The following is an 18565-nucleotide window of genomic DNA, read 5'->3' as shown; positions in this document are numbered from 1 at the left end:
TTGCTGAAGCGGCGACTGGTATATTCTCTGTAATCAAACCGTTCAGATTCGTTTTGATGGATATGCGTCCAGCGTTCAGAAGTTACAAAGTTGAGAATGGTCGTTAATAATGGGGTGGAAGTCTAGACCGAGCTTGCTCACCTACAGGAGCTTGAGCCACCTCCACATGAAATGTGGTTACAACAACAAGAGCAAGGAGAGATAACCACCGCTGAAAATTTTTTTCTAATGTTCTCTCCAGGTTCTCTTCAGCGTTACAGACGGACATGCTTACTTCTGCGCTACGGTAAGCTCTTGGGTGTGATTTGAATGGAACTCTGAAATTAGCTGCTGGGCCAGTGACTACTTATACCAAGGTTTGCTGTCTGGTACAAGTCGCTAGCGAATGTCGCGTGATACTTAATGGCGCAGGCAACGTGTAAAAGCAGCACGGCTTCTCTGCTCTGAAAATGACATCATCTTTGCGGTTCGTCTGATTGGAGTCTTTAAGAGAAAATGTAAATATATAGTTGTCTTTTTCATACACACAGATTAAGAGAGAACAGTGGGAAATTAATGATGCCAAACAATAGAAAGGGATATTTCCGTATATCCCATAAGTGGCCAAAAAACAAATAAGAGAACGAACAGTGAATAGTCGACAGTGAAAACAGAAACGAACGAAGTTTGCGGATAGAATTTGTGAATCCGGGCATTAGGAGTTCTGGAGTTCTAAATAAAAATAAATCTTCAAAACGAATAAAGTAAGGCGAGAAAGAATATATATATATATATGTGATTATAATAAATGAACAAAAATGTACATTAAAAATCACCGGCAAAGCAGTACCTACTACCTACCTATTGGAGTGTGAATGTTTTTTGTGGTTTCTATAAACTATACTGTTGTTGTGTTATGACATAATCGGGCGTCGGTCGCTGTGTTGTATTTTTTTATAATCTAATAGGCTAATAGAGTATAAAACAATGATCGAAAACGATCGGTCCATGTTGTTAAGCAGCCGCCACCAATGTCTGTCTTCCTCTTGTCTGCTTCACAAATCTGGGATACGCTTATTTCTGACCATCTTTAATGTGTTTGTGTGCTACCAATTCAAATTTTGGGCGTTGCTGATGTTACATTAAAAAGGGTTATTTTTTCTGTTCTCATTAAACGATTGATGCCTAAAGTCTCAAATAAAGTATTAAAACTATTGTATAGCCTTATTTAAAACGACCGAAAGTGCATTCTAGGTTTTTTTTATTTAAATTTTAGATTTAATTTTTCTTTTGATTTTACTATTAATTTCTTTCATCGCACCTTTCGTATCTTCGTTTAGAAGTCTCTTCGCTCTCGCATGTTCGGTGATGTCAACATAGTTTCTACAAAACGTTGGGGAAAAGCGTTTAAAACGTTTTTGGCAAAATGATTTATAATAAGTTTAAGAAAATTCAAATGCTTACCTGTATAGATTTTTTTCATGTTCTCTGATTTTGAAGTCATGATCATAATAATTATACCAATTTGACTTAAAAGTTGTTAGCTAAACATCCACAGTGGGTGTTTACTGCTACATTTGTATTGGCAACACTTCTTCGTTTTTGTTTTAACTCTTCCCCCTCGTTTTTTTGTGTCGTCATACACATGCGCTCAAATTTTATTTTCGAGTTCCCATTGAAATTAGTGTTTTTGGTCGTCTCTTCTTGCTCAATTGAATTTCAACTGTCGTCGATTGCACTCGCTCGTTCGGTCCGCGCGTCTTGTGTACGTGAGTGTGTGTGTGTGCGTTGTTAGCTGCTTACTTTTCATCTTTTCTATACCAATTGAAAAGGAAAAAAGTGGCTTTTAACAAGACTAAAGCCGAATTTAATGAACAAGTAAAGCAGTCATTCGAAAAAAGTAAAATTATACAAAAACATAAACAAATCTTGTGTGAAAAACTAAAAAAAAGAATTTGTTTGCCTGTGCAAAAAATAGTGATAAAAATTTATCGTTTTTCTACTTTATATTGTTTTATTCCATAGTGATTTTGATTTAAATCTACCAATTGTAAAAGAGCATAAGTACATCAAAGAAAAATCCAAAATTCAAAGGAAGTTCACATAAATACAGTTTGAAATTTAAATCAATTACTTGCCGAAGAAAGTTTTGACCTATTCTTCATTTGTGTATTTTTAATACACCGCAAAAGCTATCGAAGCCGTTGCCTGATTTATTCGGGAATATAATAAGGGAGAAAGAGATAGCAACTGTTATCATCCAGTAAACGGTAAGTTAAGGCACGCTGTCAAACAAAAAAAAAACAACAACTCAACAACTACACAAAACCCGACAGACAACACACTCTTCTTCTCTCCTTTTACGCACGATTCAAGACATGGTAGCCTGATTCAAGTGATGTTACAAATTCGGGTAAATAATATAGGGAAATTTTTGTTACTGGGAAGTGATGACAAGAAAAATGTTTTGATTTCCAGACTACTTGTTTTAAGAGTTGATTATTCGTGTATATGTAGATGCGATTTGGCCAGAATGGTAACATTGCTGAAAATTGCGCAGTTTCTAGCTTGGAGAATTAATAATTGCCCATAACATAATAAAGCCATAAACCTGTGTACCTGAAAACTATTGTTAAATTCTGTTCAGTGGCTTAAAAGCATGCATATGACGTAATTTCAGAATAAAGTGCACTTTTTAGGGCGGACCCCATGATTTTATTGAAATTAAGTGCACAGATTTAACCCCAGGTCTTCCCGATACCCCTAAAAAACCCGAAGTCTTTAAGTTGGAACTTTGAAGCGCAACAATTTCCAACGCAAATTGTAGCTCCTGCTCGATTTCATAATTTACTTCTTGTAAACAACGCGCAGGGGATGTCCCCTATATATGCAGTGCAATGCGTTGCCGATTAGGAAAGTTAAGGATTGGAGGTGGGAAAGACAGAGAGTAGTGTTTATTGATATTCTTTTAAATTTCTGAACATAAATGTTGGTGGGAAAGACATTAGCCGGAAGTCGATTCCACATACGAATAGTGCGGTCGAAAAATTAATTTTCCCGTTATGACATGGTCCGTTCAACTGCCTTTCGGAGCAGTCTGATATATTCACAAATGCCGCCAGTATGCATTAGTAAGGAAGAATAACAGTTAAAAAAAGTTGTTGGTGTTCTCGCCAGGGTTGGAAGTCCCACGTTTTCTGTTTTAGGAGCACGTTCTAACCTATGCAACAGCGTTGCCATATTTATAAAATAACAAAAATCACAAAAATTGAAACTAATTGTACGATTTCCTAGTTATTTTCAATTTTTGTCAAAAACTAGTTTTTTTTTTTTGCTAGGTTTATGACTTTTTGACGTATGTATTATGCATCGAAAATGTATGTCATACACGTCGGAGTTTCCGACAGACCATCTCTTGTCGGGAATAAGAAGACGGATATCCCCGGAACACACACCATGGATGTAACGATAGGGCAGTACAAAGCTACCCACATTCTGACGATGTTCAAGAGAGTAATAGAGTTGGATACCCTACTGGCCCCAATGAACACCATCGCTTTCCAATGAACTGATGGACGTTCCCCGATTTTTTTGCGTGCTCGGATGGTCGCGGGGTTCGTTGGTTTGATTCCCAACAAAGACCTTGGTCTGTCGCTACTTTAGTATCACAATGGACATAAAAATGTCAAGTGGTTTGTAAAGAACTGACACACTTACCTAACTTATCTTACCTACTTTCGATAGAAGCTGCGTTAATTGGCATTTGATAGGAGTGTCCTTTAGGACCCTCCTAATATGACCTATGGTTATAGATATACACCTTTCTTCCGGCATATAACACCTTTCTTCCAGCATATAACACCTTTCTTCCAGCATATAACACCTTTCTTCCAGCATATAACACCTTTCTTCCAGCATATAAAACATTAAATATTCAGCATTGCCAGATGCACTGTTGTTGAATCAGCGCCATGTTTTGTGAAATATATATTTAGCGTTTGCGGCTATAAGGATACATAAGTTGGTTTAAAGAGCACTTCGTTCCCAACCACGATCGCTAGTCGCTTTTTTTTTTGGAGACCTATGATCCTGCCCACTCCAGGTTCACACTGTTCACTTCATCGTCGGCGGATATGCTTAAGGAGTTAAATGTGTTGGTAGAAGGCGTAAGAATTCCTACCCCAACTATCCCAAAAAACTTGGTGTCACATTTGACACCCTTTATAAATCTACAAGAATTTGTGACAATGTCAGAAGCAGATAGAAAGTCCTTAAGTCGCATGCCGGGTGCTGATAAAGAACCTTGTTGATTCAGTGCCGGTATGGACTCGCTTAGTTCCTAAATCTGAAATAACAGAGCACAGCAGACGAATGGATGAAACAAAACACTCTCCAACAACACAACAGAAATCCCATGGCAGCCGGTTGTATGTACCGGATTGAGCCGATAGAGTCTATCAACAACGGCTGCCGCCTCAGTGTACAGCACACCGCTACACCAACAACAACACAATAAGGTTAGGTGGATGGGAAAGCGTCTCTAATAGCCTGTTAGCCACGGCAATCTAGTAAGACGAACTTCGATCTGACAAGCCAATTTATTGATGCCTTTAAATTGTCATTGGCCATCACTTATCTATAGGAGCTTGACTTGCAAATGTGGCTATCCGAGTAAAAAAAAAATTGATATGGCCAGATACAATTATATATGCCAAATTTGTCCCGAGTTTTAAAGTTTTTTTACTAGGGTACAACAACGAAAGGGTCGGATATGTGCCTATAGATAATTCCACAAAAAAAGTTTTTCAGCAGCTTCGCACCTTCCCGCTTTTGCAGGAAAGTTGCTCAATGCTTGCTCGATGGTCTCTATCAGCAGACGAATGTATGAGCAAAACGTACTCCTACAACACAACAGAAATCCCATGGCAGCCGGTTGTATGTATCGGATTGAGCTGATAGAGTTTATCGGCGCGGCTGCGAGGTCATGAAATTGCATCCAGTTCTCCTAGCAGTAGCTTGATATCCGTGAAAATATACCCCCATGGACCTTGAAACCCCCTAACCCAAAACGTAGAGACCTTTTAGTACCAAGAAGCTAGCTCGTAGATTGTTGTTGTATTCAACATTCATCAGCGACTATTTCTTTCCAGCTCGTTAGCGGCTTCATTCTCTGCCTTCCTCTTTATCGAAAATATTCCCACGAGCCTTCATAATCCTGAAGAACTCCGTCTGACAAACACTATACCTGCCCTAAAGTCTATATGACTGCTCTTAATATACTCAGTCAAGGAAATACAGAGATTAGCCTTGCTGTGAATTATTCTGCAGAGCTTATCTCCCCAGAACCTGTCATACCAGACACCTAAACAATATATGCGAATGGACCGTATCACCACAGTAAACATCCAGTGTACCCACTCTGCCTTAACAGCCTACACTAGATTTACTTCCCTTTTCTTTTTTATCATTAACAGCAGTAGACGGCATTCATCCCACTTTCCACCTTTTCATTGATGCATCTTTTCCAGCCCAATGTCTGGTTAAGAATTATTCCCAGATACTTTACCTGCTAATAGATTGGCAGCTCCAAATCGGTTAGGACAGAGAGCCCCTTTTTTCTATCAACCAACACGGAGGGGATGTCCCCTATAAATGCGGTGCATTGCGTTGGCGCATGGAAATTAGGATTTTGAGGGGAGGAAAAGGATGTAGTGTTTATTGACTTTTGTCTCAAATCTCTGGATGTCTGTTAGTGGGTGCGAATAACATTAGCCGGAAGTCGATTCCACATACGAACGGTTCGGGCGAAATAAGAATTCTCTCTAATGCATTGTCCGGTATTTCTGATAAACATTCTCACATCAGGAATAAGAAGACGAATAGAACAGCGCCAAACAACCCACATTGCGACGATGTTGAAGTGAGGCGATAGAAAACATTGCAGTTATTTTTGTGAACAATATTAACTCATTGGCCTACGACAATCTCGACAGATTTCTTTTTGCTACCTGAAGAAGATGCCCTAAAAGTTGAGGGTGACAATCTTCACCTCTCCTACTTAAAATAGATCTGAGAATGCCATAACCGAAGGCTTCCAAAAGCCTTCGTTCCCCCAGCGACCATGGGAATATCAATTGATAACCGAGGGCTACTAAAAGCCTTCGCTCCCCCAGCGACCAGGGGAATACCAATAAAAGTGTTTAAATAACCACTTGCTTGTGTTGCTATTCTAGTCACAATATTTCTAATCCAGCCCTCTGATTGTAAAGCGTCGATAATTGTGCAATTGTTTATTGATATAAAAATGCTGTCTATATTCGATGAAATATTTTTTTTTTATTGCAACAAAACCTTTTTTTTTACTTTAAAAAACGCCTTTTTGTTGCAGCCTTTTAATAATCCAAAGTGGTAACTCTGATCAGCTGTTTTATATTGTGTTTAGTATTCACCACAATGGAAGCTTTAACAATGTAAAGTTTAAAATAATAAAAGAGTTATTATGAAGTCCATCGAAGGCAGAGGTTATAATGTCTGCATATGACGTCTAACCTCTGAGTTCGAAATTTGGTGACTTTGTAAGCTTTTGATCTATGTATAACTTCTGTACAAACCGGTGTCGTTTAGCGGCATTTGGTTGGAACTCGTTAAGTTAAAAAATTTAATCGCATAGGTTAGGTTAGTTTGAAAGGAGGGTGCGGATATTAATCCGCACCATGTCACTATGGGCATACACCTAAGTCAGCAGTTGGCTTTCTGTGCGCTCTAAATAAGAATTAAGAATTCGCGTAGCATTCATTGATATCCGAGAAGCCTCCCATTTGCTCCTTAATGGGATGGTTGTTAGTGCTAATTTTGCAAAATATTTAAGATTTTGTGGTTAAGATAATTTGATTTGAGGATTGAGTGTTCATATTTGGGTGTTTACTTGGCTTTGTGTGCTAGATTAGCAACGTCGTCGATTCTTTTAACCCCAAAAAATTGTTACTTGTTTTTATGAACCGAATCATAATAAATTAGTTCTCTAAACGTAAATGAACGTACTCCAAAGTGGAATGTTCAAAAATAAAATTTTAACTAAAGCTTTCATTTTGTCAGTAATGTAGCTTTCAATGAAGTACCAATCAAGTCACTCTCACCATAATATAGTACAAGTACCTATTTTCTTTTGCTTTCAAGAACAAGTGTATAATCTTCTCAATGTGGCAACTCACTTCCTACGTTATAAAACTATTTCAAACACTCATGCTATCTGACAAGAGTGTTAAATTTTTAATGATAAGATAACGAAAATTCTGTACTCGATTGCAACTAAAAAACCAACGTCACTTTTGGATGTCTTAGGCAGCCACTTTTTATGAATAATTTTCACCATGGCTACTAGCTTTTTACTTTAAATTCGGTACCATCAAACAAAGTGAAACGGGGGAGCCGAGTGTAATGATGGTATATCAGTCAAATTTATGCATTAAAATCGTTGTTATAAAATATTTGATACCCAAAGCAACGTTAAAAAAGAAAACATCCGTTACTTTGGCTTTTCTCTACCGAAAATTAAGTAAAAATATGCATACGTAACAACATGCATGAGGCATGGATGTAAGCTCTTTACTAAGCGCAAGTACCTAAACACCAAAATAATAATAATAAATGAAAGTGGGAGCGGTATTAAATTATATATAAACGCCGACATAGAAGCACTCACAGTACAAAACAACAATAACAACAGAAACAAAAACACACATCAGTGCAACAAAATCAAGCACAGCGGCAAACATTTACTTCTTTTCATCGACATTGAAAGCAAAGAAGCAAAGCATAGACAAAATTTGAAGAAAAATACGTGAATCATACATGTTTCAAAGAAAGAAATGGTGAATGAGAGAGAGAGAGAGAGAGAGAGAGAGAGAGAGAGAGAGAGAGAGAGAGAGAGAAATAAGTTCATAGACAATTTATACTTTATAAATAAGGGGCCGTCGAAGAAGGGATATCAACAGCAGGGAGCTTCCCAAGAATTATGTGGTGCTTATTAGGCTGACTAATGATTTGGGAAAAAAGAAAGTACTTATGTACAAATTGAGAAATTTGGTTAACATAATACATTGACCTTTAAAAACAAAAATATCATCAATATTACCCTTAAAATTTTTTAAAAAGCACATATAGAAAAGCTGAGTTTTGAAAACCAATTATAGCTGATACCATGAAAAAAATTTACAAGTTAGCACAGTTTATAAGAAACTTAATTGATTTATTTATCCCGATGGTTGTTGTTGTAGCAGTTTATTGTGTTCTATCTTTCGTCTGCTTGATTCTGTTGAGTGTCAAGACCCAAGAACTCTGCGACTTAGATGGGGTGCGTCCACAGCGATCTGGGTCTAATTCGAGTGGGTCTGGCTGGTCAGTTAAACAGGTGACGTGTATCGTGCGGTCCCTGGTTGCAATCGGCACATACATCTTGCACGTCGGCATCAATTTTTGCTCTGCAGGAGTTGATGCGGTTGCATCTGCCGGAACGAAATTGTACCAGAACCTCTCTGGTTTGCTGGGGGAGGTCAGTTTCTTCATGTGCAATGGGAGACGGTCATTCTCCAAGTGCTATATTCACCCGGTAGCCATTTACCGCATCTGCTACCGGCTCTGCATGAATGTTGTCTAGACCTGCTTGATATGCCGCTTGATCTAAAAGTTCTCTCTTGTAGCGCTTAACCTCATGCTCCAGATTTATCCACAAGATGATGATTTGGATAGTCTCTGCGATAACAGCCCAAAAGGTATTGGTTAGACAGCATGTAGTTATGTCTTCGCACTGGTAGGATCTTTGTCTCTTGATGGAGGTGGTCCATATGAGAACTGAGGAGACAGCCCGTCGCAGTTCGGAGGGCGGCATTCTGACAGATCTGATGTTATTCCACTGCGTGTCACAACGTTGACGAGACCACACTGGCGCTGCATAACTTACCACAGATCGGCCAATTGCTTTGTACGTAGTCAACAAGGTTTCTTTGTCTACACCCCAAGTGCTGCCAGCAAGTGATTTGAGGACCTTGTTTCTACTTTTGACTTTATCACAAATTGCTGTGGCATATGGGGAGAACGTGTTAGAGCTGTCAAATATGACGCCAAGTATTTAGGGACAATTGATGGTCGGAATCATTTCTCCATCGACCATCACAGTCAGCTCAGTATTCACCTCACGCGTATTTGTAGTGAACAATGTGGCTGAAGATTTGGTGGCAGATATCTTCAGATTTCTTGCAGCGAAGTATGAGGCAAGTTCGTTGAGGTAGACGTTCATCCTATCACAGATGTCAACAAGGGATTGGGGGCCTGATGCCATGATCGTACAGTCGTCCGCATATGATACGAACTCTATGCCGTTTGGAGGGGGTGGAATGGAGGATAGGTAGATGTTAAACAGTGCCGGAGATATCACCCCACCTTGGGGAACTCCCTGTTTTGCTCTACGGTGCTTCGACTTCCTATCCCTAAATTCCACAAATGACTGGCGACCACACAGATAATTCGTGACCCAGCGTTTCAGGCCTGATTGGAGGGACGTGTTGGTGATGTCCTCAAATAATTTGGCATGTCTGACCGTGTCAAATGCCATCGATAGGTCCAGTGTCACGAGTTTTAATTAAGGCTTCATAAAGTTTTGTGAATAAAGCTGGTATAATAGAACTTTACTCCACATTTGATTTTCTTGAAAATTTCGCTCTGCTTTGGAAAATTTCCCACAAAATAACACCTTTAACGATTCTTGTACAGAATACTTTTTTACCTCTCGGATCATAATTTTTTTTCATCCTGTACGCCTTCCTTATTATAGGAAGCTCATTATTAAACACACATTACGATTTCAACACTGTGTATTAAAGAAAGTGACAATATTTGACTTTGTGCGTCTACATATATACATACATAAACATTTTTTTTTATCAGTCAAATCATTTTTTGCATGCCACTTGAATATCTCATCGGCAACAAATACTGCCTACCGTTTTGCCACATCATTCTATGGCAATGATTCCAAATGTATACAAATGTATTGTTTGGCAAGTATAACAACAACTACAACAACAAACAGAACACAAATTTTAAGCTCATGAAAGTACGCCCACGCACATCACTTAATTGTTGCTTTCCTGCCTTTGAAAGTAGTGAAATGATGATGGAAATGAATGCAAGAAAATGGAATTAAAAAAGATGAAGAAATTAAAGAAAATATCTATATGAAAGTTTGAAACGAATTTGGTGCGCTCTACAAGTACTATCTGCCAAGAGCACTAACATTTTGTCACTCCATTCGTTTGCCAATTCATCGGAAATCAGCTGTTTATTATTTAGTTGCCGAACGAAACGACTGATAAAATGTTTATGGTTTTTGCGGAATGTGTTTTCTTTGTATGTTTCTGTTACGTGTGATCAATGAAGAGCATGACCTAAAACTCCGAAAAAAAGTTGGCTTGCGCAGGCCGCTAGTTTAAAACATTAAGTTACAAACTACATAACTACCAAAATATATCTTCATATTCTCATGCCAAAGACTGACTGGCAGCATCCTCTTATGTGTATTTATTATCGCCTCATTGAATCTTCTTTAGGCACATTGTACAATGGTGATGGTGATGGCATGGCGAACATGTTTTCAGCTGCAATTTAATGAAAAATAATATAAAGCTTGTTCTTGTTGGTGATGATGATGATGACGAAGATGACGATAGGACAAAACGGAAAGCAGCACTCATATGAAATCAAGGCACAGTTTTGACATTGAAATTGTGTGGTATGAATGAAGGTTTCCACTCAAAGAAAGCGATGGGCAAACACTATATCACATTTATGTTTATAGAAATAATTTGCGATAGAGCGTGCGTATGGCCGTCATTAATATAAATAAAAATGTTTGAGAAATGTTTGTTTGAGTATGAAAGATTATAATATCAATTAATAATACATGATGCAACCATTAATTTGTTTTAATTTAATAAATTTGTTTTAAGGATAATTAAAAAGGTAATACGAGAAAGTATGTCATCAAGAAATCTTTATTTTTTTAAGCAAAATAAATAGTCTCATGGGCAGTGATGTCTACAATGTACCAACAAAATGCGTAAAAAAAAGTAAAAAAGACTAAAATTTTGTGCAAAAAGAAGTAAAAAAGCACTGAATTAAATATTTTGAAATTTTTCCAATTAGTTGCATAATTTTATCGTAGCTAAGCATTAGGATTGTCTCAGGATTCACTAATAGAAGTAGAGTAAGCCTGTTCCGGTCCAAAGGACAATTGCCGCGGGAAAAAGTTGGCCAATGTTTATTTTAAAGCGCCAATAACTCGCCTTGTCATACCGAGAATCATAGGCACTCAGTATTTGTGTAAGAGCCGATGCCTGCCGGCATTTTGCTGAGACTGTCCGCTCGATACCGCTGATTGTCCGCGACTGCCGTAGCAGATACTCTGTGTGGAGCATTCCACTATCCGCAACCGGTAGCTAGCAGTCAAGTTTCTTGTGACAGCAATGAACACCACACAGATCGGACCTCAATTCCAGCCTGTGTGGTGCTCACAGTTATCCCGTGCCGGGATGAATTGAGGTGTAGCTAAACAACGCTTCGTTCGGATTCGGCAAAAAGTGGTCGCTAATCATTAGTCTAAAACTTTACTCGGACTGCACTCCTTAATGGAATGGCTGTGGGAAAATTCATTTTAAAAGAAATAGGCTAGTTTTATGCTCGCCGTAGCAAAAAGCGACAGCAAAAAACTCAAACTTACAAACAGAATCAAAAGCAAAAATAGATATGCAAAAAACGTCCACTTATCGCCTTTTTTTTTGACACTAGGAGGTACCTTTTCGGGTTTTTAGTCACCTAAAAAGCGCCAAATCTAGTGCGAAAAGCACTAAGTTGGCATCCCTGCTCATGGGTAGAAAAGTGTGTTAGGATTAAATTATTCTCGTAAAGATTTGTAAAGCACACAAAGCTGGTCCCATGGTTAAAATTTAAAAGTATGGCAACGCGAAAAGTTTGCTTAATTGTTATGCGGAGTTTACATGGCACATCTGATGCATGACCATTGTAATAGTATTGGTGAAAATAAAGGAGTATGTGTCTCATGTACACATAACCATCAGACATGTCTGAAAAATCAAAATCATTTGATTTTTTTGATGAATGGCGTATATAAATTGTAAACGGTTTTCAAAAATGTACAATCATTGATAAATATTGGAAAACGCGTTATGTGCCAAATAAAGTAATAAAATGAGAAGTAAGATATGAAAAATTAAATAAAATACCAGAAAAGAAAAAAATCGATGTACTGTTTTTGACAAAAGCTGTAGTCAGCAGCCTCCTAACTGTTAAAATGCAATGGTTTGTCATTTGACTTGCATACGTGAGATGTGCGAAAGAATAAACTCTGAACATGGCTAAAACGTAAATTTATCGAAAGGTTTGTTGTTGTTGCAACATTTTTTTATTCTAAGTTTATTCTGACCCTGCCACGTTCTCCATTTCTATCTCCAGGTGCCTGAAAGCTTTAATTGGAGCGGTCCTTAGTGATTCTGCAGTCAGATAAGTAGGTCTTACCGAGCATGTAAGTTAGGTAAGGTTGAAAAGAGGTAGTGGATAATAATCCGGCCAATGCCACTATGAACGTACGCCTAAGCCAGTAATTTCATATAGACATCGTTATTATTTTTCTCAAGTAGTTCAAGTTTTGCATTTTAAAGTTTACAGTTTACAGTGTTTGGAAAACATTCATATGTAATCCTTCATGTTATTGTTTACATTTTAAAATAACATTTACAATGGAAATCGATAGATTCCAAATAAATATTCTATTCTATAGACAAGTTAGTGTAAGAGTACATGTTTGCTTATTGCAAATAAAAGAATATGTTTGCCAAAACAATACACATGAAGAAAAATAAACATTTGCAAGAAGCCAATTTGTGTATGATATTTCCAAAACTTGTATTGATGAACTAAATGGCATATCAATGACAACGCACCAGACCATCACGTTGACTAAATGATGAGTTTACATATATTTTTTTGTTCAATTTTGTTTTATTGAGTTTAAGATGAGTCAAATTAATGTCTTTCTTCGCTTGTACATATTATTTTTTTTTATAAGTAGCAAGGCTGTAACATAATAATTTTATTCTAGGCCTTTTGTGGCTAGGTTTTTATAAATATTTTTATTGTGGGGATTTATACGTTTTTTTGTTTGTTTAAAGTGTTATTACACGATATGTGCTTTACGTATATGCTGTCACTTTCTCGAATAGAGCGCGCTCTAATCAGAATGCATTCTCATATGTATTGAAATTTTTGTTTATAGACATGTGTCTATATATATATTTGATGAAATAAGAGCAAACTTAATCGAAAGAATTACATATTTATTTCAAAATCAATTTCTCATATAAAATTTTTCGTACGTATCATACGGTGTATACAACTTCCATAGGATGTATACAACATTTGAATTTGCATTACATTTAAAAAAAAAAACTCGAGAATACATATCGTATAATACAACTTTTAGTATCATATGGAATATTAGACTTCATGTTTAGTTAATAGGGATTAGGTAAGATTGAAGGGCATGCGACCAGTTTGTTAAGCGCTTCACTCGGAGACATTAAAAAATGTGTATTTGCGTAATTATTTCCAGCAATATTTCTTGGTAACAAAATAAAAAATTTGCACGTACATTTTGTTTGGTTTTCGACGTTGTTTTTTAATTTTCTCAGGAGAGAATTAGTTGAAAAAGGCTTGTAGACACGTTTTTTTTTGGAAATAAACTAATAAAATTGACTATTCTTGCTTATAATTCGTTTTAATATGGTTGGTTATTTTATTTATTGGTATTTTTGCGGGACTTGCTATTAAAGCTGTCTGGCAACACTCCCATTAGATGGCATCGGTAGTTTATGTTCATATGATCTGCTAGTTTTCTTTTCATATGTCGTAATTTTTTGCACAAGAGACATGCAGACGACGCTTTCCTTATTACTTGGCAGTAACCGCTAAAGATCAACATTAACAAGTATTCATTCGCAATTTTTTCCAACAATTTATAACGATGTTCCAGAAAAGTTCAATTTCACTCTGTAACTATGCAGCCTTATACATGCAAGAATAAGAATTTCCTTCCGGCTTCTTTTTTTTTCAAGTAGCAAATTGGCACATGCGACGATGACACTTCTCTTGCTTGCTACCGTGGTTTATAAAAGGCACGAAAACGAAAGCCTTCACACGGCTGAAGTAGAGAAGACTAATATTTTGATAGACTCGCACATTTACATACAAGAATTATTATTATATGAATATGTATGCGTTTTAAAAAGTAGCATATACTAAATGTTAAATATAGTAGAATGACGTCATAAAGTGTGCGGTGTTGACTAGTGGCGATCCCATCAAATTTATCAACATGACTGGAAATTTTGGACAATGCTATACATTCATACATACATACATATATAAAAAAATATTTTTTATTTAGCTCTTTTTGTGTTTATGATACCAGTGAGAGAGCTAGAGAGAGAGTGGGGGCATACACTAACCATAGAATGAAAACCATGAGCGCATAGTAAACGCAACTCATCTATAAGCTTTTAGAAAATAAAACATTTCAAACGGAGGCAGTAATTGGAAATACGATTTTTTTTATCTCATACATTTTTGTTTATTGGAATCTATTGATATAAATCGAAAAATTTTGCTCGCATTGCATAATATTTCTTTGAAAGTGTATACAAAAACGCGATCCCAAAGAATGTTGTATGAGTAAGTCGAGATAGTAGTAAGTGGATGAATGAATAATCGTTGTCAACAGAAAGATTTTTTTAAATGCACATAACATGGCCGATAAGTTATAATAAAAAATGTGTTTCGCATTTATGAAATGGAAAGGAAGAAACCCATTGACTTCTAAGAAACCAATGACTTCTAAAGTTAACAGAATTTGGTTTTCAACTTTAAAACGGTTCATAGAAAGCCAAAGCAAAAAAAAAAAATGCCAAACTAAGAATTTGATACTATTAAGGCATTTGGGGAACTTCTAGGATAATGATTTCTTTTCCATCGAAACAGTTTCCATACGATTTGTCAAATGAATTAAGGTACTTCGCATATCCATATACATATGTAAGTTTGGAACGAGGTTGTTTTAAGGCTACTTCCCTATAAAGCGCAGCAAGAGACACGTTCAACTCTCATGCCTAGAGATGGGCCATGGGTAAATACCCAAAAGGCATTTACCCGGTAAATTGGGTAAATACCCGGTTATTTACCCATTTATACCCAAAAGCTGGGTATTTATAATTTTGCAGATATCATGGGTATAAAAACATTTTTCAAAAATTTTTGATGATTTCGTATTCTTTGTATGTGAACTTGACCTTCTGATCTCTCAAAATCGCCTTTTAGTTATATATAGGAGGCCACCGTAGCGCAGAGATTAGCATGTTCACCCATGACGCTGAACGCCTGTGTTCGAATCCAGGTGAGACCATCAGAAAAAATTTTCAGCGGTGGTTTTCCCCTCCTAATGCTGGCAACATTTGTGAGGTACTATGCCATGTAAAACTTCTCTCCAAAGAGGTGTCGCACTGCGGCTCGCCGTTTGGACTCGGCTATAAAAAGGAGTCTCCTTATGATTGAGCTTAAAACTTGAATCGGACTGAACTCATTGATATGTGAGAAGTTTGCCCTGTTCCTTGTGGAATGTCCATCGGCAAAATTTGTAAAAATTAATTTTTCATCCGTTTTGATTAAATTTGGCACAGTGACTGCTGGTAGACCCCTATTAATTTCTATGTAGTGCGGTTCAAATTCGTTTATATTTGGATAAAGCTGTCCATAGACCGACCACTCGATCTCCCGATATAAGGTATTGAGGCCATAAAAGATCCATTTATTACCCGAGTTCGATGAAATTTGGCACAGTGTGTTCTGGAAGACCCCTACCCATTCATGTCAAATGTGGACTGTTCGTGACCTTACCGTCCTGGTTGTTATTGCCCTTATGGCATTCCATGATCGCCCGATCCAGTGTGTCGGTCCGCACATTGTTAAAAGCTCCACTCGATGTCAATGCATACCGCCAGGGGGAGGATTTTGTTAAGTCACCCTATTATTTTTTCAAAGTGAATTTACCGGAAAAATCAACAATGAGCATCAGTGAACTAAATGAGATTTAGTTTCTAATTTAACATCATTTTTAGAAATTCAACAGGTCTACGAATAAACAGGTTCAGCATTTAACACAATTAACCATGTTTTCTTACCCTTTTTGTTTAATATTGTTCTTAGTTACTGTTGTCCCTCTGCCATCTCTTATTAAGCCCCTATTACACGGCATTTACAACGATTCATATTTTTTGCTATCACACCTGTATGTTCGTACGACATAACCTAAAAATGTGAGCACAAGCAGTTTTTTTTATTGGTACAAATTGTTAAAGTTGTGAAAAAGCTGGTTAAATCACAAATAAAATTTGTGAAAACAATTTACTTTGGTGTTGGTTTCATTCGAAAGACAACAAAAACAGCTGATTTCTTTAGGTTTGTGACAGAAGCAAGCGTTCTTAACCAAAATGTTATATGTGCTATTTTGAAAAGTGATTTTCTTATGTTCGTTTCATTTGTATCACACGACACGTACTACTCTACTTGTGCTAAATGTGACATGTCATAAATCACCTACATACCGTGTAATAGGGACTTAAGAATTCACCAGTTATAATTACCTATATATCATCTATGCTTGCCTATTACGGGTTGTCATTGAATTAATGCATTCTTTATGGAAAGATTACAATTTTCTTAACCAATCAAAAATTTAACTACTGCTTGTAAGTTATATAATTTGTCTATAACCATACCCCACACCACTAAAAAAATTATTTGTACGAGTTTTTCGTTTAACATTTTCACTCTTAATCAATATAACCTTAAGTCAACAATCAATTTCACATAATATAAATAGACAGGCTCGGGGGGCATATTAGAGTCCAAAACACAAGTGCCAGCACCCCAACAATTTGAATTCTTTATCACAAACACTTGTTAATTTTTGTATGAACGATTTTTACGTTGCTAAAGGCAATGGCTTTTGCAGAGAACAAGATGAATATGGTGTCGGGTTCTCCCCCTCTATACATTAGTTTATGTAAATATTTTTATCATGCCTTTGGCTACACGGTGTGCAAGTGCTTAGTCGGCAGCTTGGGTCCCAACCAACCAATTTATGTGCAAATGTAGGGTATATATGGTATACACATACATATGTGCATACATATAAAACAAATAGACAACATTGCATAAAAAAGTTGCACCCTAAATGCAAATATTTTTTGTTTGTTTTTGGTTTTTGACTTACTCTTCCTCTGTCAATAGAAATCTCAAAACAAAAATATGTGTGTATGTGTTTTTTGTGAATAGAAGACTGGTGGGATGAATCGTAAAGCTAATAATGTTGTGTTTATCTGTTATTTTATATTTTGTTTAAAGATATAATGGTTCAGGTGGTACAGGCTATATGGTATTTTTTCCATACAAATTTACTGTCGCACACCTGAGACGACACTTGAGGTCGACTGCAAGGCACTGCTGCCAGCGCCACAGTGTTAGTTTGACGGAACTATGTAATTGTCATTCGGAAGGCACTGCTGCCATCGCCACAGTGTTGGATTGACGGAACTATGTAATTGTCATTTGGAATTTCATGCTACACAAATGGATCAAAGCTGGGAAACAGAGTAGTCCTGGGAGTCTATATTGGGGACCCAACGACTAAGATCTTTTTCAGACTATCCGGGCGATCCGCAGGCCGTAAGATACAATTTTTGGTTTTTTATATTACGATAATGTCATTCACCCACCTTGAGAGATTTGTATTGAATTGAAGAATTAAAAGCTGAGTACCTATCGAAAAAAAAACAAACGAAGATGTATGTAAGATACAACAACAACGTACACTTTGAGTATCAATGCTCACTGCATACGCATTTTTTATAAAAGATACTCATTCTTTCATTTATCTCATCTATCTGAGATAAATGAATCTCAGCTCATGCTGTAGTTGAGAATGTGTTTTGAGGATGCTGAGAGATATGGTGAATAAAAACGCATTGATTACGTTGGTATGTGTGTATATGTGGAAACCAGCCATACTAGCTAAATACTATACGCAATCACAGGTAAAATGTGAGCATGAAGTTCAAACAACAACAGCGTAATGCCACTTTACAAACCTTAAATTGGTAGCAGACGTTTTTGTTGCTTCCTTTAACATTTCAGTTTGGATGCTACTATACCTTCTTGTTGTGTTCACATAAGGGTCTCGAGAAATGCGTGACGAGCATTTCTTTAAATTTTTTCGATTCTTTAAGTCAAATACTGGAAAATCGTGGTAGTAACAACAGCAAAAAAAAAAACAAAAATAACTTACCATGATTGAATGAAAAATGTACTACAATAATTAGGAAAGTTGATTTTTATGCTTTAAATCTTGGGGAACATCAACTTCTCGCTCCATATTTTATATCTTGATCACTAAGATGATGGTAGA

General features: G+C 36.8%; 1 protein-coding gene and 1 long non-coding RNA gene across 12 annotated transcripts in view; one reads left to right on the top strand and one right to left on the bottom strand.

The window, feature by feature from the left end:
• The first annotated feature begins 620 nt into the window (after positions 1-620).
• LOC106081501 (protein hu-li tai shao) overlaps positions 621-18565 on the top strand; it is a 102865-nt gene continuing 84920 nt past the window's right edge. For 4 of the 11 annotated variants that reach the window (XM_013243505.2, XM_013243504.2, XM_013243503.2 and 1 more), the window contains exons 1-2: positions 1744-1879; positions 2005-2249. The gene's annotated coding sequence lies outside the window, so the exon portion shown is untranslated. Of the gene's footprint in view, positions 744-1722; positions 2250-18565 lie in introns of those variants that run through there. The other 7 variants (XR_001220375.2, XR_001220376.2, XM_013243499.2 and 4 more) reach the window with 6 other exon arrangements.
• On the bottom strand, positions 1224-1624 carry LOC106081502 (uncharacterized). The gene is made up of 2 exons (XR_001220377.2): positions 1444-1624; positions 1224-1362 (listed from the first exon to the last, which is right to left on the bottom strand). It is a non-coding gene; the product is annotated as an uncharacterized LOC106081502 (long non-coding RNA).

The sequence above is a fragment of the Stomoxys calcitrans genome, chromosome 5, assembly GCF_963082655.1.
Source record: "Stomoxys calcitrans chromosome 5, idStoCalc2.1, whole genome shotgun sequence".
Lineage (NCBI taxonomy): Eukaryota > Metazoa > Arthropoda > Insecta > Diptera > Muscidae > Stomoxys > Stomoxys calcitrans.
This window is presented reverse-complemented; position numbering and strand designations above follow the sequence as displayed.